Genomic DNA, 14,141 nt, shown 5'->3' with positions numbered 1-14,141 from the left:
TGCAAACTCCAGAGCCCCAGCTCCCTCATTTTGGTGGGGGGAACAAAAAATAAGCATAAATGGGAGGAGAGGTAGTGCCACAGTCTTTGGCAACACAAGATTGTCAAACAGCTCTTCCCTAGCAGGTTGGATTTGGCTCTGGAAGCCGCATCCTGCTGGTTGATCGCATCACATTCCCCCCACTTCCCGTTTTTTTTTTAGCATTGTACTATCAAGAGCAGACATTTCACTTGATTAATCACACCAGATTCCAGTGCTAGAAGACACATAAAATAACCAGCATGGCAACTTCAAAAGCTTGGTAACTGATAAAGCTCAGAATGCACACTTTTATGAATATGTAAGCATGAACTTCAATAAAATGACCTTTAACACAACAGGTTCCAGCTGAAGTAAGAAGGAAATCTCTACTGACACACAAATTACTAAAGATGAAGGTGTTCCTTCTAAGATTTACCTTACATAGAATAGTCCTTATTCACAGTGAGCACTAGTCCTCTTTAAACGATTCACTGGTTCCCACGGCTTTGAGAAGTCACGTTCTAATCTGATCTAAATTTTCCAGTAGAGAGAAATACCATCAAAAGTGCACTCGACAGCTATGAAGACAAACAAAAGATGAACCTGGAACAGCTTCACAAAAACACATTCTAATCACACCCGTGATTAGTTCAAAGATTGCACTTCAGCCATCTGGTGAGATTAGCTGGCACTGATAATATTTGAACCAGCTTATCTGCCACCTGATTGCTTCATTTTAAATAAGTCTGCAATCACCTACCAGAGAGTTTCTTTTCCTAAGACAAAAAAAAGAAGAAAAATCCACAAATACCCCAGATAAGGTAAATCAGATTTGGAATCTCAATCTGATCCCGGAGTACAAGTCTACCCGGCGCTATCTGCTGCCCACGGGTGCCCCTTTCAGCGAGTGATTCACTGCACAAGAGCGACAGCGGCTGGGATCCGGTCACTTTGCTTTGCCTGGGAACACAGTGATTCGTTTATTCTGCAACAATCCCCTGGGATATTCAGACACTCACACAGGGAGCAGATAATGAACTTTGCAGAAATTGCTGGTTGCAATACAAGAACTTGCAAGAGTATCTCAAATCTTCATCAAAATCCAAAAGAAAATAAACATACCGATCTCCACAGACTATTTTTTTTAACACTACCACTTTCCTAAAGATGAAAATAAAGACAAATATCAAAACATGGAAAGTTGTTATGCTTGCGTAAAGTAAGGAAAGGTCATGCAAATGTAAAATATAATGGAGAATTTCAAGTAAGTAAAAGCCATAGCAATAATAATCATTTATATTTTAAAGGCAGACAAATTTCAATACAAAACAAGACAAAAAGAGCCCACATAAACCAAAAGCACACCCTGGAGCTGGACGGCTGTGTGCACAGGGTGATCCGCTGCACTCTGACCCAGCAAAGCTACAGGCGCTGAAAGAGTTCACACCAGTTTTGTGCTGCTGGACCTGAACCACAGAACCGCGACATTTGAACCACGCAACTGTGACAGCGGCAACTAAATGCTTCAAGAATTTAAACCGCACCAAGGAGATGATATAATAATCTCCAAGCTAAGTATTCACCCAAGACCAAAATAACAAAGGTGTTAACAGTCAAAGGAATAAAATGATTTATCATGAAAAATGGCTATTATTTTGGAGATACTAGACATTAGACATGGTTTGAAACAGAAGATAAGGTTGTTCTGGGAAATTAGAGTCATTGGCAAGAAAGTTTCACGTGAACATTAAGAAATAGTGATAGATAAGCACAAGCTTTTGTTAAAGTAATTTAAACTGAACTAGCTAACGATTCTTTGAGAGAACTCACAGGAGACCTAACTAGTGAATGCAGGGTTTGGAAAGTCTGTACAAATAACAAAGCATCCCACATTCAAGCATCCTCTCATTACATGACAGTCAAATACCAGTTGGTAGGAGCTGCCTTGCAGAGGAGCACACACAGAATCACACAGAATCCCCGAGTGTCAGGGGTTGAAGGGCCCTGGCAAGCTCATCCAGTGCAATCCCCCCATGGAGCAGGAACACCCAGATGAGGTTACACAGGAAGGTGTCCAGGCGGGTTGGAATGTCTGCACAGAAGGAGACTCCACAACCCCCTGGGCAGCCTGGGCCAGGCTCTGCCACCCTCACCATGAACAAGTTTCTTCTCATATTCAAGTGGAACCTCCTGTGTTCCAGTTTGAACCCATTGCCCCTTGTCCTGTCACTGGTTGTCACCAGAAGAGCCTGGCTCCATCCTCCTGACACTCCCCCTTTCCATATTGATCCCCAGGAATGAGTCCCCCCTCAGTCTCCTCTTCTCCAGCTCCAGAGCCCCAGCTCTTAAGGTAACGGGGCTTCTCTATCTCACAGGAATGACAGAAGTTAAAATACAACCCTAAATACCAAGTACTGCTAAAATATGAGCGACAGTGTCACTCAGGTTCCCAAAATAGATAGCATTTAACCTTCATTAGTTGTTAACAGCTCTCATAAGTCTACTAAGCATTAATATTCAGATATTTATAAAGCGTTTAACTCCAGACCAAGTCCCGAGACAAAAAAAAAAAAAGGAAGGACAGCCAATGTAACAAGGATATTCCTCTCTCCAGAGTTTCTTATCACTGCTTCTTGGGGAAAAATTCACAAGGAAAAAGAACTGATTGGTCTGGATGAATAAATCCCGTAAGTCCCAAAGCTCTCCCAGGGGACAGCAGGAATCTTGCTTGTTACATCTTGACAATGCAGCAAAACAAGAAGATACCAGTTTTCTTAGGTTGCGTTTGTGTGCGAACTCTCTAATTTACATGTAATTTTATTAGCATTCTGTTTAGCATATTAAAAGTTAATTACAAATCAAAACTTTTGATGCAGATCCTTGGGTATCCATTTATTTGCAGGGAGGCATGCCCAGAACCACAAGAGAGGAGGAACAGCTTGTAGGATCTGTCAGCAGAAAACCATCCAAAATACTGTGAATTCTCCATAAAGCAAACCAAGTATGAGCCCAGGCCTTCCGGGCCAGGGTCAGCAATAAGTCTGTCATCTGCTGCTACTGCTAATTCAACTGGAAATGTGTACTTGGATGTTCTGGCTGCAGTTCCTTTAGAGATCCAGATCCTTCAGCGGAGTGGTCTGATTTTAAAGCTAAGCCTGCGTAACTGCTGGGTGATGAGGAGGAACAACTCCACATGCCTGCTCCACCTATCAGAAAACTAATCAGGCAAAATGAAAAACCCAAAAAACAAAACACACACACAAAACCAGCTACTTGTGCAGAGGGAGAAATAGCAGACACTGACAAAGAAACCCTCAAAGCCATCCCAGCTAGGTGAGATGTGAAAAGACCTCCTCAGAAAGTGAGGATATTTTGGGGAGAAGACAGATGCAGAGGAGTCAGATCCAGCTGGCTCCTCACAGGGGCCAAATTGTCCCCAGTGTTAGGGAGCGAACTCCAACAGAGATCGTGACTCAAGATGCAGAGGATGCGGCAACCGCTGCAAGAGAAGGATCTTGAGAACGAACCTCAGAACTCGCAGGGAGGCAAATGAAGCAGGGAAGGTCCACACATTCCACTGTGTTTCTTAATTACTTGTGTTATCTGAAGGAAAACATCAGATTTAGAACATATGTTTCACATCCTTCAGCTTGCATATACCTCTAGAGAGTTAAACTAAAAACCCGGCTGCTGGGTGCAGCTGTTCAGCATCCTATCTGGGATCTTTGCAAGGGCTTCGGCAGTTTTCTTTTCCCTTCCCTTTTATGCAAGTAACAAGTTAATATTGGAATGCAAGGGCTACAAACACACCCTGGGGTCAACACCATGCATGACAAACTTATGTGCATAGATATTACATAAGAAACACATTGGCTAGCATAAAAGGGGTGGGTTAAATAGTTTTCTTGAGTTTTTTTTCATCATTTCTTTGGTTGAAAATATTTCATTTAAAGCATGACAAAGATGCTCCATTGTGAACAACTCACCATCATGCCTGTGTGACAGTTACACCCCAGGGACGAGCAGAATCAGACACTCAGCATCTCTTGCTGTAGCTCACAAGCTCAAAGAAGAAAACACCGATGAACTAAGCAGCACTTTTTTGCTCAGTGTCACAGATGATTATTTGGAGATATTATAGTTTTGTGGCTTTAAATTGGGAGGGAAAGGGGGAAAACAAACAGATGAGTTGCTTTGGTATTTTGCTAGAAGTGAATGGAAGAGCTGAGATTTACTCAAAGGATTGCAGAGTGAACCAGGGGTAGGACAAACCGCTCCCTGGGAGCGCGGTGGGGACAGAGGCGACCCCAGCCCATAGAACAAGTACGAGGGGATAAAGGTGATGGTGAGGACTGCAGCAGGTTCAAGCAGGGAGTGGGAGCGATGTCACTGGAGTAAGTATTGCCGCTTGTTCGTGTTCAATTAACGCAAAAGGTCAAAAATTCTCTTGCACGGTGGGTTTTATTTTCAGCAAACAACCTAGATTGGTTCACAAGGAGCTTTTCCCCCAGCACCAAACTCTTCCTTACGCTATCTTAATAAACATCTTGACGCTGGAGAGGGATAAAAGGCATTTTGTTTTGATTTCATTATATTTCCTGAAATTGCCTTTTTTCTTTCTGTGTTTTTTTCTTGCCATTCAGTTGTGGTGGCCCTCACAGAGGGATAACGCAACAACACTCCTGGGCAAGGTCAGCTTTGCAAATGGCATTTCCCCCTGACAAAACAAGCACAGCTTCTCGTCTTTTGTAATTAATAGAACAGAAAGGTCAACCTGGAAAGTTGGTCTCCAAAGGTAGAATTTAATCAACAGAAAGTTAATTCTTTGAAGGCAGAAAGTGTTTCCTTATCCGTAGAACTGAAAGCACTGTTTACATAGTAGCCCCCTCCAGACGTTTGCAGATCGCCAGATCGGCACAAACCTTCTCAAACAACTGCAGAAAAGCAATTCATAGGGATAGAAAATGAAGCCTCGCTTCTCCCAGTCCCAAATTGCTTCCACCTGAACAGGAAAGTTTACGGTTGATGGTTGTTCACAGCGCCTGGTCCAGACGTCCTACACAGCATCAAAAAACTAACTAAAAAAATAGCAGATGTCCTGTATATTGAGAAAGTTGTAACATGATCCCATGACATCAATTAGAATTCATTAACTGAAACCAGACCAGTTCTTCAAATCAGCGATAGTTTCTATTAAATAATGTTGTCTCTATCTGAAATACCACCTAAGCAAAAGTGCTCATAAAACAGGGAACAGGTCATTTCTCCTCAGTGCAACAAATCAGGGGTCAAGACCATTTCCACAACGCTTCAAAAAACCACATTTGACTGCCAATATATTCGTCAATTGAAGCAAGGCTTGAGCTGAGATGTTGTGAATGTGCACCGAACAAAGTGGTTAGTGCTGCGTGCTACTGCGCCAGGAGCAATCCAACACGGCTTCAGTTTCGTAAAGATTCTGGGTCTTCGTTTCGGAGGATGCTCTGAGTGACTGGTGCCTGAGCAGTGCAGCTGTTCTCACCAGAGGCTCACATCACATGTTGAAATAAGCTACTGTGCAATTACTTAATTATCTCTCTCTCTCCTACCCTTTAAAAAAAAGCCACTGCAATTCAACTTGGAGCAAACCCAGTTAATCCAGTTTTATGACTTAGAATTAAAACAGAGGCAAGTCAGAGATTCAAAGCCACGGCTCTTGCGGCAATACCACCGCTCTAAGAGGCACAGATATTAATGCCTTCGAACCGTAAGTATTTGAGGAACAAAGAAATGCAAAAACCCATCCTTTTTGTGCAGCTTATCCTAGCTGCTATTTTAGACTGCTGTTCAGAAATCCGAAATCCCTTCCCTGTCCTTGGAAGCCCATGTTCAGCCACCTCTTATGGTCGCCTGTCCCGTGCTGGCGAGGAGCATCAGTGGGGTTTGTTCTGCCCAACTTCCCGTATCACCAACTCCCTCACTCCCCACATCCATCTTCCCACTTGCTTTTTCTGCCATAACCGCTCGACCATCCTTCATAATTCAGGGCTGAGGAGCTAAGGAATAAATGTTACAGCACACGCATCAAGGGAACCGTAACTTTGAATTACCTGACCCGGGTGAGTTTAAATTCTCAGCCATAACATTGGATTAACCTAATTTCTTTTTATTGAGTATTTTACCTTTAGAAGTCCTACAGCCCTTTCTCTCAGAGAAATATGAGAACTGAAGGTCAAATAAATTCTTTTATGGGTATATTTCTAATTTTCATAATCTAACCTCTTAGCGTTGAGCATTAATATCTAGTGGAGGTGGGACAAAGCAGAATCCAGTCAGGATTCTGGGACAAAAGATCGCATTCCTGTAGCACTTCAAAAATACCTCATAAAATAACACGGAACTTTAACTTCGCTGCATATTCTGAATTGTCAGAAAAATGCCTAAATAGAAATTATGTCAGACATAACATCAAAAAGAATACAGAGCTGTCCCTGTGCCACCACCTCAAAAGTATCAGATACAAAGATAGTAACGAATGCCATATTTTTATCACTACCAGGTTTACCGGATACATAAAAAAAGCAACACAAAGCATTATATAGAATTGATTCCCCAAAAAATTGCTGAGATAATTTTTATGTGCTCTTTCATGCTCCCAAAAGGGAAGGGGAAGCGAGGCCCACGGGTCAATTCAACTCTGCTGTTTTCTTCACTGAGTAAAGAAGAGTGAGTAGCAAACCTGTGAGCAAAGCAGGTAAAGTGAGGGAACTAACGGCAAAGACAACCCAGCACAAGCAAAGCAGCACTGATCTGAGCCAGAAAACACGGATTTCTCCTGTCTTTCAGAAATCTGCAAATCTAACTCGAGAAACATTAGTATTTTCTGGTTTAAAGATACTCCCTCCTTCCAAACGGCCTTAGTGCACCGCGTCTGTCACGGTGGCACCCGAGGTTAGTTTAAGGGACAACAGGGTCCAAAACAACTTTTATTAAACCGGTGAGAAACAGGGTTTTAGCACTCCAAAAGTGACTTAAATACAGGTTCGGATATCAGTTGAGGAAAATTATGAAGGGGCAGCAACTAATACAACAGGCGGTCCAGAGAGTGCATGCTCATGGCTTCACCAAAACAATGCCGGAGCCGGCCCTGAGCCCGGGAGGAGCACACACTTGCCTGTACACGCTGTGGGATTGTTTTGAAGAGATACACGTACTTGTAGTGAGTACGGAAAGCGTACACTCGCGATTCCGCGAGGGTAAATTTATAATACACTCGCAATCCCGCGAGGGTTAATACACGTGCAAATGTGCACGGAATATTACACGTGGAAGCACGGGAGGAAAAATACAGTCGCGATTGTGCGAGGAAATAATTTATACGCACTCATATTGAGCACGTTAAGTTACGCGTGCATAGGTGCACGGAAAGTAAATACCTGGCAATCCTGCGAGGGTTATTTTACTCACAGCCGTGGCAGCAAGGCAGGCGGAGCCGCCATCCCCGGGGCTCTTGCCGGCAGCATCTCGCTCGTGCTCTGAGAGACCCGCGACAATGGGCGGAGTCTCGACAGAGTCCCGCTTTTGATTGGCTGATCAGATCTGACTGGGCATTCCAGAAGCTTCTCTGCACCCCCACCCTGGCTGTGGGAGCCCCTGAAGCCTCCAAACACCCCCCACACTGGCCCCGGGCACCCCTGGCGCCTCGGCCTCCCTTCTCCTAACGGCCCTGGCCGGGGGCTCTGGGGCCAAACAAAAGAAGCCGTTGGCCTCAAACAGCAGAGAGAGGGAGATATGTCTACTCCTCCCATGATGAAGGAGGGAGGGGGGAGAGGGGGGTTTGCATCCTGCCACAGCGTCCAAATTACCACAGAGAGCCTCTTGGCCACACACACCGACTTCAGCTCTCCTTATTCATTCTTTATTGAGAGGTTCCGCAATTATATCAGCAAACGACATTAGTGGGCCTCGTGGAACAGCCTGTTTCAAAGGAGAATGACTTGTACTCACTTTAACCTGGAAGACAATTTCCATTTGCTTAATATAGTCCTGATATTTTACTGACGTAATTATACTCTTAGCTATCAGTAACAATTAAACCCTTAGACTGAGGTTGCTTAATAAAGGTCTCAAAATAAATAACACATCCCAAACACAATATTTTAAAATGTCAAGCGTGCAAACATCTTGCAATGAATATAACTAAGCATCGAGCATAAATTGGCACAAAGTTATTCCGTCATTGCACAAATGTCTGCAAAAATTGCCGCTAGAGTATGGTGGGATTCTGATCAGCACCCTCCAGAAAGGGCAGCGTGGGTAAAACCACCTCATTAAATGTTATGTCTGGATCATAAGAAAGGCGGGCGAAGCCACCAACACTGCTCTGTTTCTAGAGCTGCAGAGCCCAGTGACTTCTGTAACATCATCAAGACCGTGATGAGGCTGATAAAACCTGTATTTGTTATTTCATATTTTGCATAGAAACTTCCATGAAAACTAGAGACAGATCACTCTGGTACAAGCTAAATATTAAGAAAAAGCAGATAAATTAGATACTGACAAAGGACAGAAGAAAATCACTCTCAGACTCTGAGGTCTAGAGATATTGAAATCAGGTCAATATATCCTAGAAAGCTGTTACATGGTTTAAAGGTTCTTACAACGCAGACAGCAAGATGATTAAGAAAGGTGAAGTAGACCAGTGAGAGACATTAAAAAAAACCTACAACAGACAGAAAAACCTGTTGGCAGAACAAATGTTTGCAGAATCTCCTTATGGAGCATCCATTGCAGGCAAAGAGTGGTGCAGCAAAGCACCTCCAACGCTGCGACGTTTGGGAGGTCTAGAAGGTGATTAGGTGGATCAGGACTAAAACATAACACAGTAAGTAAATGGAAGACGATATTAAGAGAAAAATCACAACAAATGTGGGTGATGTAAGGGCAAAAAACCCTGATGTTAAAAGAAATCCTGCCAGAACTCTCTTTCCCTGAAGCACCTCCACCTCACAAGACACAGGCCTGTCAGAGACCGGCAGAAGCAAACACAAAACGGGATGGTTCCCCAACCCCAACAATGTCTAAAGCAGCCGTCATCCAACCCCCGGATCCCACCTTCTCCTCACAGAACGTCACTTTATCCAGTCACCCAGGCACTCCTGTGGAAACCACCAACACAAAGCCCAATGGCTGTCCCGCATCAGGCTGAACTCAGGATCAATATAACAGCAGCTAACGGAGGGGAGAAGTGTTTTATATAGAATTATGGAATGGTTTGGGTTGGAAGGGACCTTAAAGATCATCTCGTTCCACCCCCAGATCATTCTCCACCAGACCAGGTTGTTCCAAGCCCCGTCCAACCCGACCTTGAACCCTTCCAGGGATGGGGCATCCACAGCTGCTCTGGGCAGCCTGTTCCCGGGCCTCACCGCTCTCATTTCTACCTCATCTCTGGCCTGTTAGTCCTCATCCTTTAGGAAAGGCACCCTACAAGCAGAGTCTGGGAATTAAAATTCATTATGTTACTGGATACTAGAAATTACAATTCAGCAGAGACCTGTTCCAGCCCCTCGTGCTCCACAGGCAGCAATTACCTCTTTCTCTCCGTCCCACAGCAGTTAATGATCTTTTCTCTTCCCTTGCTATCATCCTCCTCTGCCCGTAACTACCAATCGCCTTTTCTCTGAAATTATTTAACTGATTAATATAATCAAATTGAAGTTAAAGGGAACTGAGCTCGACCTAAAGGGTTGTTGAGTCTCTTTCAAACACAGATTGCCTTGTCTCCCCTCTTCTCACACTCACAGGGTGATCTAAGTGCTCCTTACCTGACAGAACTTGCCTCACTGAATTACAGAAGAGAGAGCAGTGGAAGTGCTTTAAAATGTGTTTATTTGCAGGCATAAAAAGAAAGATAACTTCTATGGGTTTATAAAAATCTGTGAAGGGGAGACACGGTGAGCGGAGGGAAAGGATTGGCAAGGGTCAGGCTGACAGCGGTTAACAATCCTGCACACAGCTGGTGGTACATGAGAAATGGTGCTGTTTAAATGACAGACATGGAGTCATGAGATGGATCGAAGGAAGGCAGAAGCATCGTATCACAGCAGCCAGGGAAGAGCATTTGATAGCACTCATAACACAGAGGAGCAGCTCGGTTCTGCCCCAAAGCCGGCTGTGCTGCCTGGACACACAGCACAGGCTGGGACAGCCCAAAGACTGTCTGCTGCCAGGCAGCTGTTTGCCAGCACGGCTGCTTTGATTGCTACTCATTGCTATATTTAAAGCTAATTTTTTTCACATCTGCCAGGAAAAGGGTTAATTCACCTTCTACGCTGAATTTCCAGAACTTTAAGATCCTTCCTTGTGCTTTAAAATCATCTCCCTCCTAAGAAAAACATAATGCAGGATGCAATATGACAGAGAAACCGTCAGCATTCTTTTAAATCTTTACTGATTACAAAACAAAGCAGATGGCAAATCAAGTCATGAACTCTGCATCTGCCATGCTTAATGAACAGTTTAATTACCCAGTCCCAATTCTGATGCATCTCTGCCATTCCCAGCTCCAGGAGTCACTCACACACTTCGCACCGACTCTTGCAGAGATATCTCCAGGAACATGTGGCACAAACAGTCAGCTGGAGTTGGTTAATCAATACTTGTTTCATCTCCGGCTTTTATGGTGATGGCCTAAATTATGTCTCAATAGAAACAGATTTCCTATCAGATCACTCAGAAAACAAACTGGAGTTTTTCAGGCTTTTCTGTGGGCAGCGGAGAACCCGAAGCAGACAAACGCACAGACGGGAAATAAACACAGAGAAACAACAACACCCAGTACAATGAGATTAATTCATTTGCTGCGTTATGCCTTATACAAGACCAAGGGATGCAATTAGGACAGCGTATACTCACCAAGTCTACAATTTGAGAAGCAAATTGGACTCATTTGGGATAAGTTACAAGAACTAAATGAAATTGTGCTTCACATTTTGAGATTTCGGGTATGCAAATAGGCAAGAGCTTCCCGTCAAGGCCCACGCACACGCAGCAAGCGAACGCGGCTCAAAGCCACCGCGTGTGCTCCAGGCTGCTCCTACTCACCCCGCAGCTTCGTGTCACTATATCCATCCACCAGCTCTGTGCAGAGAAGAAACAACTGTTTTAAAGAGCCACTGAACCGCACACGCGCAGGAGAAGAGTCTGGAAGGTGCGAACCCAACAGTAGCTAAACAACCAATACAGACAAGGGCTGATCTCGACCAGGCAAAATCACATCAGGTGAGGTGGAGGTGAAAACTCTATGAAGACCGAAATACCCCAGCCTTCGGCCCTCCACATCAGAAGGCTTTGGGAGCTCTTCAGCGTGCCTTTTTTGCTTTTCTCCAACTTCACTTCTTTTGCACAAGGTACATTTGTGCCTCCTGAAACAAAAAGACCAGAGCTTGCTTTCCATTAAGCACTGACTCAATCAGCTGCTTGCATTCGGGTAAGGATGTTCAGAAAGGGTTTTTATTTGGGAGACCTACATGCCAAATAAATTTCCTATGAGATTCACATTTTCACGATTCAGTAGAATTGGCTGCTTTACATAAGCTTGCTTCATAAACAAAGACCAGGGGTAGTATGCAATGCTCTCAGAAAAATAGAAATACAAGCTGAAGGACAACACAGAAGTCAAATACAAAACTGTGCAGGTAAACATGGCATTCAAAGCCAATAGAGCAGTAAATCAAACAGGAGAAAGGGCAGAGATGGAGCAGGTCTTTCCCCAGCATTTCAGACACCTCCCACTACTCCTGTATCGGAACTACCTCGGGTAATAAAGCCCAGATAAAGGATTTCCGTAAAACTCTAAACGAAGTCAAAGCAAAAAGACAGCACAACAGACAGCAAATGCAGTCAAGTGGATTCCTAGCAAAGTGAGCGAATCCCTTCGATTTCTTTTTCATCACATCGAGTGGATAGAGAGATGCTCCAGGAGACACCTTCAAGCCACCAATGTCTGAAAAACTCGAGGATGTCCAAATCTAGTCTCACATTTCACTGAAAACATGCAGATCAGAAAACTTACTGCCCTGATTTACAAGGATGTATGGGGGAAAGCAATCAAATAGCATGTTCTAAACAGCAGTTTGTCAACAGGACTAATGAGGACACCACTCCTACAGCGGCCCATGTCAGAGGTGGAACGGTGGGGCTGGACCACTCCGCTGGTATGTCAGAGATCAGAGAACGCTGCTCTTCAAAGAGATTTGTTGTGACTCACCCACAGATCCTACACGGACAGTTGTGCCCATTCCAAAGAGTGAACCCACTGGAAACGCCCAAGTGAGGTCAAGAAAGCCCAAAAGAAGTAAATGAGGCGAGGGAGCGATTGATGGAGGGAGAAGTTAAATGCACTGCGATGGAAATATGAGAGCAGCCAAGAAAGGCAGAGACTGCAGCAGGTAGAAAATGAAAAAGACCGAACAAGCGAGACAGGCAATCTGGGAAAGGCAGAAAGTATTGCTTGATCCTGAGGAAAATAATTCAATAGCCATAAAAGTAAGCTGAGAAGGAACCAGACTGGCAAAGCAAATACCTCCTGAGGAGAGTATGATTGCTACTGAAATATTAGATACCGCTGTTATCAAATGAAAAACAGCTTACCATTTTCTATTAATCTTTCAAAACCTGTTTGAGACCTGGGATTTCCAGGTTACGATTTGAGCCCAAGGAAAGGATGGCTGTTACTGCATTAAACTTGCGCGGTTAAACACGGCCGATGCCTTTCTATCCTTATTTGCTCAGCATACAGGAACGGAGTCGCTGCCCTACTAGAGGGTCAAATATACACAAATGCAAAAATCACGCTATCAAAAGCAATGGCAAGTCAATCATATATACAATAGTGTCCCCCAAATTAGATTTTCACAGTCCTATTTAACGAGACAAGGATTCAATAGAGTGAGCTCATCTTTTCCATTCTTAGATTACATAGAAACACACTGTACTACTGACGCCACTAATTAGATGATTAAATACCATTCTAGGTGATATGCTTTCAATGTTAAATAACTATTTTGAATAGGAAATATATTTGCTCAATCTCATTTGAAATCACAATATCGCACTTTTTTAATTAAATGAAATTCCTTCTTCTGATTTTGCATGAGAAGAGCAACCAGCAGAAGAAACAGAGCCATGGGTAGATTGCCCAAGTGCCATAATGTGTGTACTTATCCACGAAGGACCCCCAGCATCCTTCAGAACAGGTCAGCTGAGGAATCATTCAGCACGCTGAAAACTTCCACTGTTATAACACAAGTTCATTTGCCGTGGTCTGAAGGACATTTCCAACTTTTCCTCTACTCCTCTCCAGGGGAAGGATAAGCAGGGTAGTAAACAAAGCAAGGGCTCTGTCTTTTGATATAAATTAGGGTACAATCCATTATATGACAAAGTACTGTTGTCTTTTTGTCCAGTGCTTAAAGAAAACTAATGATATTTTGTGTTCTACAACGAAATGTGTTTCTGCTGAGGACTTGGAAATAAGTTAATAAAGGGAATATTTTAGCAACCACCTGAGAAGCTTCCTTCAGGGCTGAGCGGTGCGCTGCAATGCTGACAGCTGAGAACGTGGTAAAGGAAGGACTTTTATCAGGTTCGGTATCCACCTGTGTCACAGCCAGCCATGGCAGCAGCAAAGCAGGAGAGGACGGAGGGCTGTCTGCTGCTGGGCTGTGAGAAACACTGACAAGAGATGTCTGCTCTGTTTCCATGGAGAGGGACTGGTCCATCCACCGCGACCGCAGTGTCTGCCTCAGCGTGAAGCAGAAGGAACTGCCGTCATTTCTCTCTTCTCACTTAATGTGACTCCCCCTGGCATCAAATCCTGCAGCCAGAAGATCTGATATATCCTCTTGTGAAGCGGTTGCTTCATGCTTCAATAAGCCCTGCTTACCGCACCCCATATTGCAGCTTCTTTGGCTCAACAATGACACAGAATTACACAGAACTGGGTGCAGCACAATTAAAACCCAGGAAAACGCTTAGGTGACATTCAAAATTAAAGCTCAAAGCACAAGGAACAGAACAGCTCCTTCCCCTCTTGCTCAGACGCTTCTATCTCAGCGCCGTTCCCCCGCGCACGGTGA

The 14,141-nt window shown here is 44.0% G+C and overlaps 1 protein-coding gene across 9 annotated transcripts in view; it reads right to left on the bottom strand.

The window, feature by feature from the left end:
• Nucleotides 1-14,141, bottom strand: part of MAD1L1 (mitotic arrest deficient 1 like 1) — a 349,235-nt gene that overhangs the window by 234,171 nt on the left and 100,923 nt on the right. Inside the window, exon 1 of one of the 9 annotated variants that reach the window (XM_065031479.1) lies at nt 7,437-7,551. The exons of 7 other annotated variants lie outside the window; for them this stretch is intronic. The gene's annotated coding sequence lies outside the window, so the exon portion shown is untranslated. Of the gene's footprint in view, nt 1-457; nt 943-7,436; nt 7,552-14,141 lie in introns of those variants that run through there. One more of the 9 variants, XM_065031480.1, reaches the window with a different exon arrangement.

This window comes from Columba livia, chromosome 15 (assembly GCF_036013475.1).
Source record: "Columba livia isolate bColLiv1 breed racing homer chromosome 15, bColLiv1.pat.W.v2, whole genome shotgun sequence".
Taxonomy (NCBI): Eukaryota; Metazoa; Chordata; class Aves; order Columbiformes; family Columbidae; genus Columba; species Columba livia.
This window is presented reverse-complemented; position numbering and strand designations above follow the sequence as displayed.